We start from the raw sequence: 14,773 nt of genomic DNA, 5'->3' as shown, positions 1-14,773 counted from the left end.
CACACTTTTGGTGGTGGTTTTCTTTTACATGCACAAATAGCATATTTGCATCTCTGCTATATAATTACTGCAATTATGTGGAATCAGGTTGGAGAAAGTAATGTTAGGAAACAAAATATAGCAGCATCACGGTCAACAGAGATCACTAATCTTGAACCATCAGAATAGATGTGCAAGAAATTAGAACTGCTCTGTGCACATTAAACAATTGCAAGTAGACAGATGATGGAGTATGAGACTTCTGTAGTTGAAAAAGTGAGAGGTTGCAGGATGGGGGGTGCAAACCTGCCGTGAAAGGATGCTATTATGTTTGGTGCAGGTAATGTTTGTCAACATTTATGCTAATAGCTTGCATAATCTCTTTAACACATGCATACCAAAAAGACGTATGGCCGTCTGACCTATGTGATAATGAGCTTCCCAACACAGAAAAGAGACTGGCCCATGGAGGATGCTCTGGAAGAGACTTTATTTTTAGGGCAAAATTAAGACAGAGCTGGTTCATTTGCTTCAACATAAAGACTGAGTGGGCAAAGTGCAAAAGGCACCAGTAACTATCCATATATACCCTGATGATGTATGCAATCCAACCGTTGCAAGTTATTCTGCCTTGAAGAACCACAGACATTATTATTATTATTATTATTATTCAGGCCACCATGGAGTCAAAAGACTCATTGCGGGTGGTCCTTCCTAGGAAACACAAAGTCTATCAAAACTCATCGTGGGAAGTCCCTCTTAGAAAACACAAAGTCTATCATACCACTCCTTAAACTCATTGACCATTCTCGCTCTCACCACTCCATCAGGCAATGCATTCCATGGTTCAACCACCGTCCATGCAGTTTCCTTTCGTAACTTCCAGGGATGGCCCCTTGCTTCACGCTGTTCAACCAAGCGAAAGAACTCCCCAGTGTCAACCCTGTAACCACCACCCAACAGTTTAAAAGTCTCGATCATATCACTTCTCCTTCTTCTATCCACCAAATCTGCAGTTCACATTCCCTCAGCTGATCCTCATAACTAACATTGTACAGTCCTGAAACCATCTTTGTTATCCGGCTTTGTACCCTTTCCACAGTTAATTTATCCGCTTCAAATCCTGGGGACCAAATCTGTGACCAATAGTCTAAGTGTGGTCTGATCAGATTATACAATGGAATGATAACTCTCTTATCTCTGCTGGTCAATGTTCTTCTCATTATTGCAGCAATCCTCTGTGTTACCTTCACCACCTTTGCAATATGTCCCCTAAACTTCAGGTTTCTATCAATCATCAACCCAAGATCTCATATCTCCCCCACTTCCTCCAGTATAGCTCCTCCAATAGAGTATACACATGCCATCAATGTGTCTCAAACCTCAAGACCTTACATTTTGCTACGAAACCGACACCCCCCCATTCATTTGTCCATCTGTCTAGCTTATTCAAATCTTCCTGCAGGGCCACCACTTTTGCACCATTACTAATAGCCCCTTCCCAGCTTCACATCATCCACAAAAAACTAACTATCCCCTTGCAATCCACTGACAATGTCATTGATATAAAGGTTAAACAGTATATGAACCAGTACTGAGTCCTGTGGGACTAGGGTTGTCAGATTTCTTGGTTGTCAACCGGGACACAGGACTGGATTGACGAAATTTTGACAACCAAAAAAAAAAAAAAAAAAAATACACATTTTCTTTCTACAAATGAACTCCAAATATCACAGTCACGAGATTCTTTATTTTATTAAGATAATACAACTCGAGACAGGCGCACGGCTAAATCATAATAATATACACAAATACACTGCTAAAAATTTCTGTACACCGTTAAAAATTTCTGTACACCGTTAAAAATTTCTTTAGTTCGGCGAAAGCAGATTTCAAAAGCTTTCCAATATTTTGAAGTGTCCCGAAAGGTCTATTTGGGACATCGGGATTTGAGGCTTAAAATTGGGACAATCCCGATTAATCGGGACGTCTGACAACCCTATGTAGGACCCCACTTGTACCTCTCTGCCTCCTTGAAACTGTCCCACCATACACAACTCTCTAATACCTATCGGACAGCCAATCCTGAATCCAGTTGACCAACCTGACATCCAGACTCATGTGCTGCAACTTAAATATCAGCTTATCATGTGGCACCCTGTCAAATGCCTTCACTAAATCCAAGAAAATGGCAGTATATGCCTTTCCCTCATCTGCACAGCAATCATCTACTGCTCTTGCAACTTTATTATAAAAGGCTAGCATATTACTAAAACAATCTCACTAATTTCTCCAAGATCTTAACAACTACTGATGACACACAAACTGGCCTATAATTAGACACTTCCAGTCTGCTACCACTCTTATGCAATGGCACTATCTTACGTTCCTTCCATTCCCTGGGCACCTTTCCTGTAGCCAGACTTTCATTGAAAAAGCCAGGTCAAAAGAGCTGTCAGTTCTTCTACTTCTGAACATATAAGTGTGCGATAAAGATGAAGTAATGAAGAAGTACAAGGAACCACTGCACACCAAATTTCGGTTTTCAAAATTGTAAACACACCAAATAAAAACAAACAAACAAAAAAAAGCCATATTTTACACATCACACTTATAAACCAATAATAAAAACAACATTAAATCATTAGAAAACGCACACAACAAAAATAAACCTGATAAAATAGAAAAAAATATTACATTCACTTATAAAAGAAAGTAGACATGTAGACAAGCAACATATGAAGATTTTCATATGCATAGTAATGAGATATCAAGGATGTTTTGTGGGAGCTTGTGGATATGGTAGTGTGATTTTTCAGAGATGAGGGTAGGGTAGGTGGGAATTTTGGAAATGAGGCAAGGTACACCCACAAAAAAAAAACAACACAACACCACATTCATCATAAAAACTAAAATTTTCTAATATAACATATACACACATAAGTCAATGAGAATGTGCAATAAAAATGATATTGCAACAATCGCATTTCAAAAAACTACCTTATTTAAGCATGCAAAAACAAAAATAATCTGAAGGAACTTCAATTTAGAAAAAAATTATCCACATAATGGTTTATAGTCTTCAGCATGGCAGTGTGTCAATTGCCACAGTGACATAACTTTTGTTGATGCAATAAATAAGCCACCGAGTTATGGTTTTACATAAGCAAGCTTTCATTGTATGCTTCTACTGTAACAGGTGACAATGCATGTTGACGTTATTTAGTGTGAAGTTACTGGACAGGAGTTGTTATAGGCCTGGAAATGTAGTGGACAATGATTGTGAGCAGGAATAACAAACACCACTAATATCTAATTGTCTAGCTATTGGTAGTGTTTAGATTCCATCCAAAACAACTACAGCTAAGAGAACGTATCTGCGAGTTGCACGTATTCTCATGGTTGATTTGCCCACTTTGTGGGATCAAAATTTCAAGTTTCTTGGATTTTTCATCCCATAATTGCTGTTTTAACACTGCAAGTTTAAGGTATAGCACTACTGGAATGCAGAGATTTGGTATCTTCAGATGACTGTCAACAAACCTCAAGTTCAGGGGACATATTAAAATAGTCACAAAGACAAAGCGTATTTGTGCTATAAGGAAATTAGAGAGAAGCAATCAAGCATGTGTCCAGCTGCCCCTGGGACAAATGAGTATGAGTATAGGAATGATTATTACAAAGAGCTAGATGCAGTTGCCTAAGTTTCGGATCTGAATGGGCAGGGAATAACATTATGTAAGGGTAACTGGGGGCCGAAGGGGATGTTGAAATACACGAATGCCTGAAGTATCAGAAACAAGGGAGGTGCATTTCTGAAATTGCTCAGCTCAACTTGGCCAAAAATTACTGGCATCAGCGATACATGGTTGTCAGAGAATGATGTAGTTATAATAACAGATACTGCATTTTCAGAGATGATACAGGAAAAAAACAGGGCAGGAGAAAGAGTATTATTAATGATAACTGAAGAACTTCAACCACTAAAAATAAAAGTTAAGGAAGACTGCAGATATGAGGGAAATTGTTCATTTGAGGCTGTCTGGTGTGAGACAGAGGCTAATAAGACAAAATATGTTGTTGGTTGCTGCTATAGACCTGGGGGCTCCAGAGGATGTGATGGTGTGCATTAGTAGATCAGCATAATGAGTACAGGCCAAGAAATTATCATGGAAGACTACAACTATGAGGATATAGATTTAAAGGAAGAGAGGGCACATGGCAAAATCAAAATGAAATTAATACAGTTACTAAGGGATAATTACCTGAAACAACACGTAATCGATGGGAGTGGAGATCTGAGAATGTTGGATCTGGTAACAGCAACCAAAGATCTATCTATAACTACAGTAGCAACTCTGCCCCTGAACCAGAAAAGTGATTGTGCAGTCTTGTTCTTGGAGATTGCTCAAATTGAATGTCACTAGCACAAGGGAAGCAGTCAGGAATTGTTTGAGCAAAGAAGTTTCAGACTGCATACCCAGCGACAGGAGGATAAACCAGGTAGGGATTAAGTGGATGAGTAGCAATATAAAGCAGGAGCTGCAAAAAAAAGGAAAGCATTGTGGAAGGAATATAAACAAAAAGGTGATCAGCATCTCATGAGCAATATAAAGTACAAGCAAGAAAGATAACAAGTATAATAAGGAAGGCTAAATGATAAATTAGCTAAGCAGGTCAAAATAAATCCAAGAGTTTCTTTGCTAAATAGCAAAAAAACTCTCTTGAAAGAAAGAATGATTATGGAAAAAGAACTTTACTCAGTGCTGATGGTAGGAAAGCAACAGAAGAAGAAATAGTTCAGTTACCAAATGATCACTTTACAAGGGTATATCATCCAGGTGGTGACTTTGAAGTTACTGATGTGACAGAGACTATGAAATTTGAGATTGAGGAACTGGAGATAGTATACTGAAAAATATCAATGTGAATACAGCGGTGAGGCTGTACGGTATATCACCTTGTGTGCTTTGAGAACGTGCAAGAAAGCTAGCAATGCTTTCTTGCACGTTCGTTTTATCGGATAAGACGGTGTTTTATCTTAAATCTCAGCTCTGGCAAGGTTCCAAGGGTGCAGAAAGAGGGTAGGTTCCATTACATAAAGGTTACTCCAAGACAAAATTAACAAATTACAGACCAATTAGTATCTTTGGAGTTCAAGTATTGGAAAAGTTGGTTAAAAGTAGAATTCAGAAATGGGCGGACAGGAATATGATATTCTATAGGGAGCAGTATGGCTTTGTAAAAGAGAGGACCTGCCTCGGTAATTTATTTACATTTTATAATAAGGTGACAGTGGAACTGGATAAAGGAAATGGCAATAGTATGATACTGCTGGACTTTGCAAAGGCATTTGACAGAATACTGCATGAAAACTTATTACATAAGTTGGAGCGAATGGAAATGAATATGAGGTTGGTGGCATGGATTAACAACTAAAGATTGGAAGATTATTATCCCTCTTTATAACGCTATGATTCGGCCACATGTTGACTACCATGCACAGATTTGGTCACCTGCATTTCTAGTGGATTGGAAGGTAGTGGAGAGGATTCAGAAAGAAGTGACCAAGCTTGTGACAGGTCTGCAGAATATTTCATATGAGGATAGACTGAATATGTATGGATTGCAGAATTTAGCTGACAGGCAGATGAGACGGTTTATGAGAGAAACGTATAAGTTACTAATGGGATGCTATAAGATTGACACAAAAGAAAATTTTTAATACATGGGGGGTAGAGAGAAAACAAGGTGCCACATTTGAAAATTATCTAAGAGTGTGGTTAATAAGGGTGTGCAGACTAGGTTCTTTATTTGGAGAATGGTGAATGATTGGAATGAATTGTTATAGGTGGTTTTGAGCACCCAACAAGGAATAAATTTAAGGAGATGCAAGGAGATGTATGATAGGTATTATGTTAATGGATAGTGTGGATCTCCCACAATAAGCCTTTACTCCATGGAGTACCTGTATAAATAATAATAATTTCTTAGCTCTGATCAGATTATACCTGAACTACTGTGGAAAAATTAGACTTCCTAGTTTCCATAATGATGAAGTAACTTGGAAGAATGCCAAGCAGCAAATAATTACAGGATTATCAGATTAGAATTAAAGCCAAAGCAACATAAACTATGATGACTATTATAGCTGTTAACTGCATGTGTTCTATAGCCAGTTTGTCTGTTTTGCATGATCAGGACTCTAAAATGTTTGTTATGAGAAGTTAAGTGAATGTAAATTACAGCACTTGATGAAAAAACATGGCAAGCAAGGAAGCACAGAATAAACTAAAAAGTTTATTCTGCGCTTCTTAGTTTAGTTTGAGAGTGGGTGGGTGAAACACATTACTGGAATGCATTGTTAATGTGAAGAGTGTAAATAATAATGTTGGAAGTTTTTTCTTGCTTTGTTAGACTATAATAAATTTAGTTTAATCCTTTATCCAAGTGTAAGCAAACAAAGTTTGCTTTGTTTCATTTTTTCATTGCATTGCCTCAGTCCTGAAGTATCTTCAGGACTGAGGCAATGCATGGTAAACGTGGATCCAGCTCCCATCACTCCTTGTGGACATGTATAATGCTATGCACTAAGGGAAGGACCACTAACTAGACCAGTTTTGACCTTTATTGAGGTCTCATCAGTGGGAGCCAGACCCAGAGGTGGTGATACCAAGGCAGAAGCAATGGAGAAGTCATATTTACCTATACAAATTGCCAAAAGGTGTCTCACCTTATTATTAAATTACTCTGGATTTAGAAAAAGATGTTGGAAGTTTTTTCCCACTTGGCTAAACTATAATAAATTTAGTTTAATCCTTTATCCAAGTGTATGCAAACAAAGTTTGCGCCATCAAGTATCTTCAGCACTGAAGCAACTCGTGGTAAAGGTGGGCCTAGCTCTCATCACCCCTTCTCTTAGTATCTCCCATAATGCAAAGCATATCTCCTTGCGGACAGGTATAATGCTATACATTAAGGGAAGGGCCACAGCCCAGACTAGTTTCGACGTTTATTGCGGTCTCATTACTGGGAGCCAGACCACAGGTGGTGATACTAAGGTGGAAGCAATGGAGAAGTTATATTTACTTATACGAGTTGCCAAAAGGTGTCTCACCTTATTATTAAATTACTCTGGATTTAGAGAAAGATGGACGTTTCTTTCACTTGGTTAGACTATAATAAATTTAGTTTAATCCTTTATCGAAGTGTGAATTTATCAAAGTGTGAATTGTTTGATCCTTTGTCGAAGCGCCTGAAGTATCTTCAGGACTGATGTAACTCGTGGTAAAGGTGGACGGCTCTCATCACTTCTTGTCTTAGTATCTCCCATAATGAAAAGTACATCTCCTTGCGGACATATATAATGCTATGCATTAAAGGAAAGGTGACTACCCAGACCGGTTTCGACCTTTATTGAGGTCTCATCAGTGACAGCCAGACCCAGAGGTGGTGATACCAAGGTGGAAGCAATGGAGAAGACATATATTTACCTATACGAGTTGCCAAAGGTGTCTCACCTTAATCTTAAATTACTCTGGATTTGGAGAAATGAGTTGCCTCAGTCCTGAAGATACTTCAGGTGCAAACTTTGTTTGCTTATACTTGGATAAAGGATTAAACTAAATTTATTATAGTCTAACCAAATGAAAAAAACTTCCACCATCTTTCTCTAAATCCAGAGTAATTTAATAATAAGGTGAGACACCTTTTGGCAGTTTGTATAGGTAAATATGACTTCTCCATTGCTTCCACCTTGGTATCACCACCTCTGGGTCTGGCTCCCACTGACAAGACCTCAATAAAGGTCGAAACTAGTCTGGTAGTGGCCCTTCCCTTAATGCATAGCATTATACATGTCTGCAAACAGTTGTGCTTTGCATTATGGGAGATACTAAGACAAGGAGTGATGAGAGCTTGGTCCACCTTTACCACGAGTTGCCTCGGTCCTGGAGATACTTCAGGTGCAAACTTTGTTTGCTTACACTTGGATAAATAATTAAACTAAATTTATTATATGTAAATAATAATGTGAATTAATATGAAGTGAGTCAATAATAAATATATACACACTGCTACATGTTAATACTAGGGTAACTCAGTCGTACAAAATCAGATAAAATAAGGTTTACTAATACACTGGCAGGTTTCTACACTAAACTGTATAGGTAATATAAAAAATTAATTAATTACAGTTTTTATAATAGTTTCATCAAAAATTAATATAGAAACTTAGAATACACTAAACATTAATACTACAATGAACCAAGCACTGGATATGGAAGAATCCAAACAAGTTATATGAACAATATCACAGCTTTTTGCACTTGAAGCTTCTAATAATTTTTATAACAAACATGCTATAAGCCAGAGGATAGGCTTTTTGGCAAGAGCAGCAAAGGATTATATGGGCACAAGTAAATGCAATGGAGGCGCATAGCATATCAGAGAACCTTAATGTGAATACAGATGTGGGATTGGATACCAGGTCAAGGATGGTGAGAAGTGGTGAGAGAAGTGTAAGTGCCCTTGACAATATTGTTTAATCTAAGTCTCAGCTCTGGGTTAGTTCTGAGGGGGTGGAAAGAGGGGGAAAATATTTCCATTGCATACAGGAGGCTTCAAGACTGATGTAGCAAATTACCAACCAATCAGCATATCAGGAGTTGTTCTCAAAGTACTGGAGAAATTGGTCAAGAAAAATACAGAAATAGATTATTATTATTATTATTATTATTCATGATACCTCGAAGGAGTCTGTAGACTCATCGCAGGAGGATACCCACTGTATGATTCTCCATCTTCACCACTACAATCATCCACTGTACAACCAATCAATAAATGGAAAGATAGATGGAAATGGGATATTGTATGGGGGGGGGGGACATGGTTTTGTGAAAGGTAGGGCAAGCCTCAATAACTTGCTCATGTTTCATAATACAGTGACAGCTGAGTTTGGGTGAAGGTAATGGATTTACAAGACCTGTGATTAGTGCCGTGCCACAGGGTTCGGTTCTTGGACTGCTATTGTTTAATTTGTGCATTGAAGAATCTGAGAGGAAATGTTCAGTTTGCCAATGATACAGAGATGGGTAGAGCAATAATTAATACAGATGATGTTAAAATTTTGTAGGATGATTTCGATAGACTGGCAGTCTGGGCAAAGGAGAATGGATGTCAGTTTAATGTGGCAAAATGTAAGGTTATGCATTTTGGGGTGAAAAGATTACCAGTTGTAAACCACATTACTGAAGAATACTTTGACAAGGGGAGACAGGCAGATTATTGTTCCTCCTTATCAAGCCTTGATAAAGAGGAAATGGTCTGGTTGGCTGAGTGGTCAGCGTATCTAGCCAAAAGGCTGCGGGTTCGAATGTTTTTTGAATGGTTTGAATGTTTGTTTATGAAAATACTAGTGGTGGCAGTTGGCAGTAGATGGCATGGGTGTATATGATGAAGGTAATTGCGGCTGGCGAAGCCTGGGAGTTGTACAGTAGGTGCCCACCCTCGATGAGTCTTTAGACTCCCTGGAGGTGTTATGTAATAATAATAATAAGACCCCATCTTCACTACTGTCCGCAGATCTGGGCACCAGGGTTTCTTGGTGATGAGGAAGAGGTGAAGAGGATCCAGAGACGAGTGATAAGATGGTAGCAAGTCTATCGAATGAACCTTATGAGAACAGATTGATAATTTGTGGATTACAGAAACTGGTTGATATGTGGAAAATGGGTGATATGATTGAGACATATAAATTACTGAAGGATTTTTGCAAGATTAATTCAGAAGAAATTTTTCAAAACAGGTATGGTAGTGGGAAAACTAGGGGCCATCATTGAAAACTGAGCAAGAGTGTAGTTAGCAAGGATGTTAGAAGTAGGCTTTTTGCTCGGAGAGTGGTGAATGAGTGGAATATTTCAGTTATATTTAATTTACTTCTATAACACGTTACTGCATGCATAATGAGATTCCATTGTAATCATGCACCCTAACTGTATGTTATTCCTAATATTGTTTGAACTACTGTACTGATGATGTCCCATGATACTTGGGATGAAATATTTACGAATTAAATAGTCATTACTGTGGTTATTATGTACGTTTGTTTTTTAGTGATGAATTCACCACAGGTTTCATTATATAAAAATGAGTGGAATAGATTGCCACAGTGTGTTGAGGATGCATGGCTGTAAATGAGTTCAAAGCAAAGTATGATAGATACTGTGTAAATGTTGGTTACTGCTTGACATGATGTATGGGCCCTCCAACAGTGATGTTTGGGCCCTCCCTTGGTTACTCCAAGGAGTCTTAGGACTCCTTGGAGTAACCATAATAATAATAATGTGGGTGTGTGCGTGGGCAGGCTTAAAACACTGGCGCTCTTCTAAACCGATTCCACGCGATAAACAATTCCCAACATATCAATGGATAAAATTATAGAAATTACAAGTTATATACATCCTAGGTTCAGGTACTACTGAAATACTCACATTACGTTAATTCGATACTTTATTTCTTCATTGGTGGATATTTTGTCATATTAACTGCCGAAAATATTTTAAATGAGTGTTAAACAATTATCATATGGTTTATTTCCATTCGGTTAGTTCTGCCATGCAATTCTTCCAATAAATAGCACTAAATAATACTTTTATTCGATGTTGTTTGTTCAGATATGTTTTTATTCCAGCTTTAATTGCTTATATTAACTGCTACATAGTTATATTGAAATTTGTCGCATGACTTCATAGATCTTGCTATATCATAAAATCAAATCATCTGTTGTCAAATTTATTTCCAACATAACGAATTTATTATCCTGAAATCACGGAGGCCGTCGAAATTTCATAAATCATACGGACAAGAGTATTAACCAACCACTTCTTTAAATGAACTTCTTACGATCATTTTCGTTACCATCGAAAAAAAGGGCAACACAAACTAGCTTAATTAATTTTATTGGATGATCAACAACTAAGCAGCCCCATGATCAACAATAGATTACAATACACTACGCCATCTGATGGTTTAAGGGTTAACATGGGAAATAACATATTTAAGTTAATTAAATATAAAGAGCCAATAAATAAGACTTGCATTAGCTCACGCTAGTAACCGCCGATACTTTTATAGTTTACTATATTCGGCATGAAACTCTCTGATTCCAATCTTTGAGCTTCTTATTCGGTTTTAAAACAATGTGGGATTTAATATCCCCTTAATTTGAATAATGTTTATATCGCCGAAATGAAGCCTATTGGCTCTTTATATTTAAGTAACTTAATAATTGCACCTGTATGACAACTCGTATAGCAGAGGATATAAGTTATTTTCGCTGTACCCTTTGGTATTTATTTGGTCTAGCTACTCACTGATGAAGCCTCAAAAAAGACTGAAACCGGTCTGGGTAGTGACCTCCCACCATAATGTAATAACAGTATACATTTCCTAGGAAATTTGTTTTTACATTATGGAAAATACCAAGATTAGCGATCAGAACTTTCCCCGCACCTTTGTAACGAGTTGCCTGAGATTGTACTACGTACTAGGACTACTTGCATTAGCTCACGCTAGTAACCGCCGACACTTTTATAGTTTACTATATTCGGCTTGAACCTCTCTGAGTCCAATCGTTGAGTTAATTATTTGGTTTTAAAACAATGTGGGATTTAATATCCCCTTAATTTGAACATATTTAATTTATAGATTATATCACTCGTATTAGCAACTGATTCAGATTGTATCTCTCAAGATACTTGCAGTTTAATGCATTATAAATATTTAATTGATATTGAGGTGTAGTATGGGGGAACAAAGTCTAATAGAGGGAACGAGCGGCAAGCGGATCCGCAGAGTTCAATACAGGAACTACTGATATTTTAAGAATTGTGTTGATGACAGAGCAACTTTCTTAAACAGTGACATTCAGTTGCTTACAGATACCGCAGAACTGGGGATACTGTAAAAATTAACTATGATGTAGTATCATTTCATCATAGCATTTGATTAATCAAATCGTTGTGGGAGGAATAATGCAGATATCTACAAGTGTATGATTCCATCTGGATAATGATGAAAATTCTGGGATAAAACGGCTGCATTTAAAGAAATCGAGAAAGACCATAAAATGATCAAATGCTAATAAATAATTTCGGGACTTTAGAATTTTCAGCATGAAAGATTAAGGAACTTCAGTTTGCAGATGCTGTCAGATAGGCATAGTAGAGGGAGGGAAATGATAGAGATGTAAAGTAGGTAAGGATAATTTATGACAGAGGAAGAACAAAATTTTCAATACTCATACATGATAAAACGGGAAAGAACCAGATCAGATTTGTGGTAGCTAAATAAGAGTTATTCAAAAGTAGACTAAGGAAGACTTTTTATTGACGAGTAATGAGCAATTGGAATGTATTGCAACTCAAAGCGTTCAGTAACACCAGCATAAGTGTAAAATAAAACAAATATATCAATCTTCTACTGCATTTTCACTAAAGGAGTTAGACGGAGTTCTATTATTCTATTCCTAATTCTTAAAGACTGGAAAATCATTGACTGTCAGGGGAGATAGGGGAGGTAGAATACTTCAGTCAACTGAATCTATTTCTAGCCTTAAATCCTGACGCTCGTATTATTATATGTAATAGTGTTAGTAATATGATAGATTTTCTTAAATTGCGTTATTACACACCCTAATATCTCAGAGGAAAATTCATATTTTCATTTACCAAAGATCGAATAAATGGGGAACTGGTGGAAGATAAGTAAGGTAAAAAGCTCCTATAGTTGGCTATTGGAATCGAAGTTAATAATAATAATAAGCTAACGCCTTTTTATTTCCTGATAGAGAATAGGCGGGGCCTTTAAACCCTATCTAGCTTTTGGAGACTGAGTGGGGAGTTCACCTCCACCTGTAGCCAATCAGAGATAGCTGGCGCCCATGTTTATCACTAATTATAGGCAGCCCTGCCATCTCTTGGTACCTAACCCTAACAGGATATATTACTGTTATAATAATGTGAAAAAATGTGGGTTCTATAGTCGATTGATTTTCTTAAGATTACGGGATGAAAAACCCGAGTTTGAGGGAGGAAAAAACTCGCATACCTTTACAGAGATCAATCAATTCGGGAACTGGTCGAAGAAAAGCTTAGAAAAAGTTCCTCCAGTCTGCGACTATACTGAAACTTTAAGTCTAGATAGTGCAGTTCAGTGCACAGGATACAAGCGTCACTTCCACTACGCTACATACGCTACTAACTACTCGGAATCGTAGTTAGTACAGCATATTTTTGCTCTTCAAATCTCTGCCTATCTGTGCATCATTATCACACAGTTAAATATGTCTAGTTAAATATGTCTAGTTAAATATATATATATATATATATATGTCCATAACTGTCCATAACCACCCATTTATCCAAGCCAATAGATTTTAATCTAATTCCATATTTTCCTGTTCTTGAAACAGCCTTCCATATGATAAACAAAAACTTTAGCAAAGTCCAACAGTATGTAGTGTATCCATTCCAATTACCTAAGAAGTAATATCATTATAAAATATGAAGAAAGTACCCAGATGTGTTTCTTTCAAAGTATAGCTTATTTGTTCGTTTATTCTGTATACGAGTTCTATTCAACTTCTCTGAAATCTTCACAATCACTCCAGAAATACGGATACCACACTTGTTAACTATATCAGCCTTTGTATAACTATTGTGCAGTGCATTATAAGAATTATTTCCATCTTTTATAATATTTCCTGGTGTAAGAATAAAATTATACAAACATGTTAATCGTCTAGCCAGTTCAGCTGACAGTTGCTTTAGCTTTTTGTGTTGATATCTGGTCTGTCCCTACAGCCAAATTCGCGCTATTAATAGCTAACCTTTTCCCCTACTCTACTGCATCCATGAACCACACAATTTGCTCAACTACATCGATGTTTGGCATATTCTGTTCGACATATCTATCTCTCAGAATTTTAAAGCATCCCCATTACAACACTTTGATAGATATATGGTAAATAACATGGGAAAGATATAACTGCTCGGTTATATCTTCCCCATATTCTTTACCATATATCTATCTCTTCCAAAGTTACTTCTATAATATCATTGTATTTTCATTTCCAATACTTTTTGAACTATATATTTCCAAGTGAGTTTATAATTTGAAAAAGCATATTTCTTATAGAAGTTCCAGTGCATAGCATTAATAATCTGATCATAATTATTATCATGATGAGATAATAATTATGATCAAATGGTCTGCTCTTTCTTCTTTCCTTTGCTTATTCGCCATTTGTTTGCGTTCATTACAGGTCGAATTACATCGTATTATGTTTCCCCTTTATTAGTACTCATTCAGCTTTTACTGTGATTATGGATTGCGAAAGTAGACTGGGCAGAAATCAGGTTAAGACAAATTAGACCACTTTTGCAGCAAAATTCCCCGGACAGCTATAAACACAAGCAATCCATGATTGCAAAATCTGGACACTGGTTTATTAAACCATATTTCATACTACTTTTGTATGAAATATGGTTTCCCAACTAGTAAACATTCTGTCGAAAAACATATTTATTGTAAAATGTAAAGGATTGTGTGAAATTAAGATTCACACAGTTACACGATAGAAACACGCAATTGAAACGTTATAGAAAATAAAAATTCAAAACATATTATGCGCTTTAAGATTGAAAGAGGAGGACATGATACAATATGACACCCATCATTTTAGTTGGACAACAGCATATCGTTTATTGAGATAGCAATAACAACAATCTTTGTA

General features: G+C 36.9%; 1 protein-coding gene across 1 annotated transcript in view; it reads right to left on the bottom strand.

Moving 5' to 3' along the window:
* Lrrk (Leucine-rich repeat kinase) overlaps positions 1–10,552 on the bottom strand; it is a 790,764-nt gene extending 780,212 nt beyond the window's left edge. Inside the window, exon 1 of the mRNA XM_090409582.1 lies at positions 10,470–10,552. The gene's annotated coding sequence lies outside the window, so the exon portion shown is untranslated. The remainder of the gene's footprint in view (positions 1–10,469) is intronic.
* Between the last annotated feature and the right edge of the window lie 4,221 nt (positions 10,553–14,773).

The sequence above is a fragment of the Typopeltis vanoorti genome, chromosome 19 (assembly GCF_054136105.1).
Source record: "Typopeltis vanoorti isolate ZY-2024b chromosome 19, IOZ_Tvanoo_1.0, whole genome shotgun sequence".
NCBI lineage: Eukaryota > Metazoa > Arthropoda > Arachnida > Uropygi > Thelyphonidae > Typopeltis > Typopeltis vanoorti.
The sequence above is the reverse complement of the archived record's forward strand: the minus strand, read 5'-3'. Positions and strand labels throughout refer to the sequence as shown.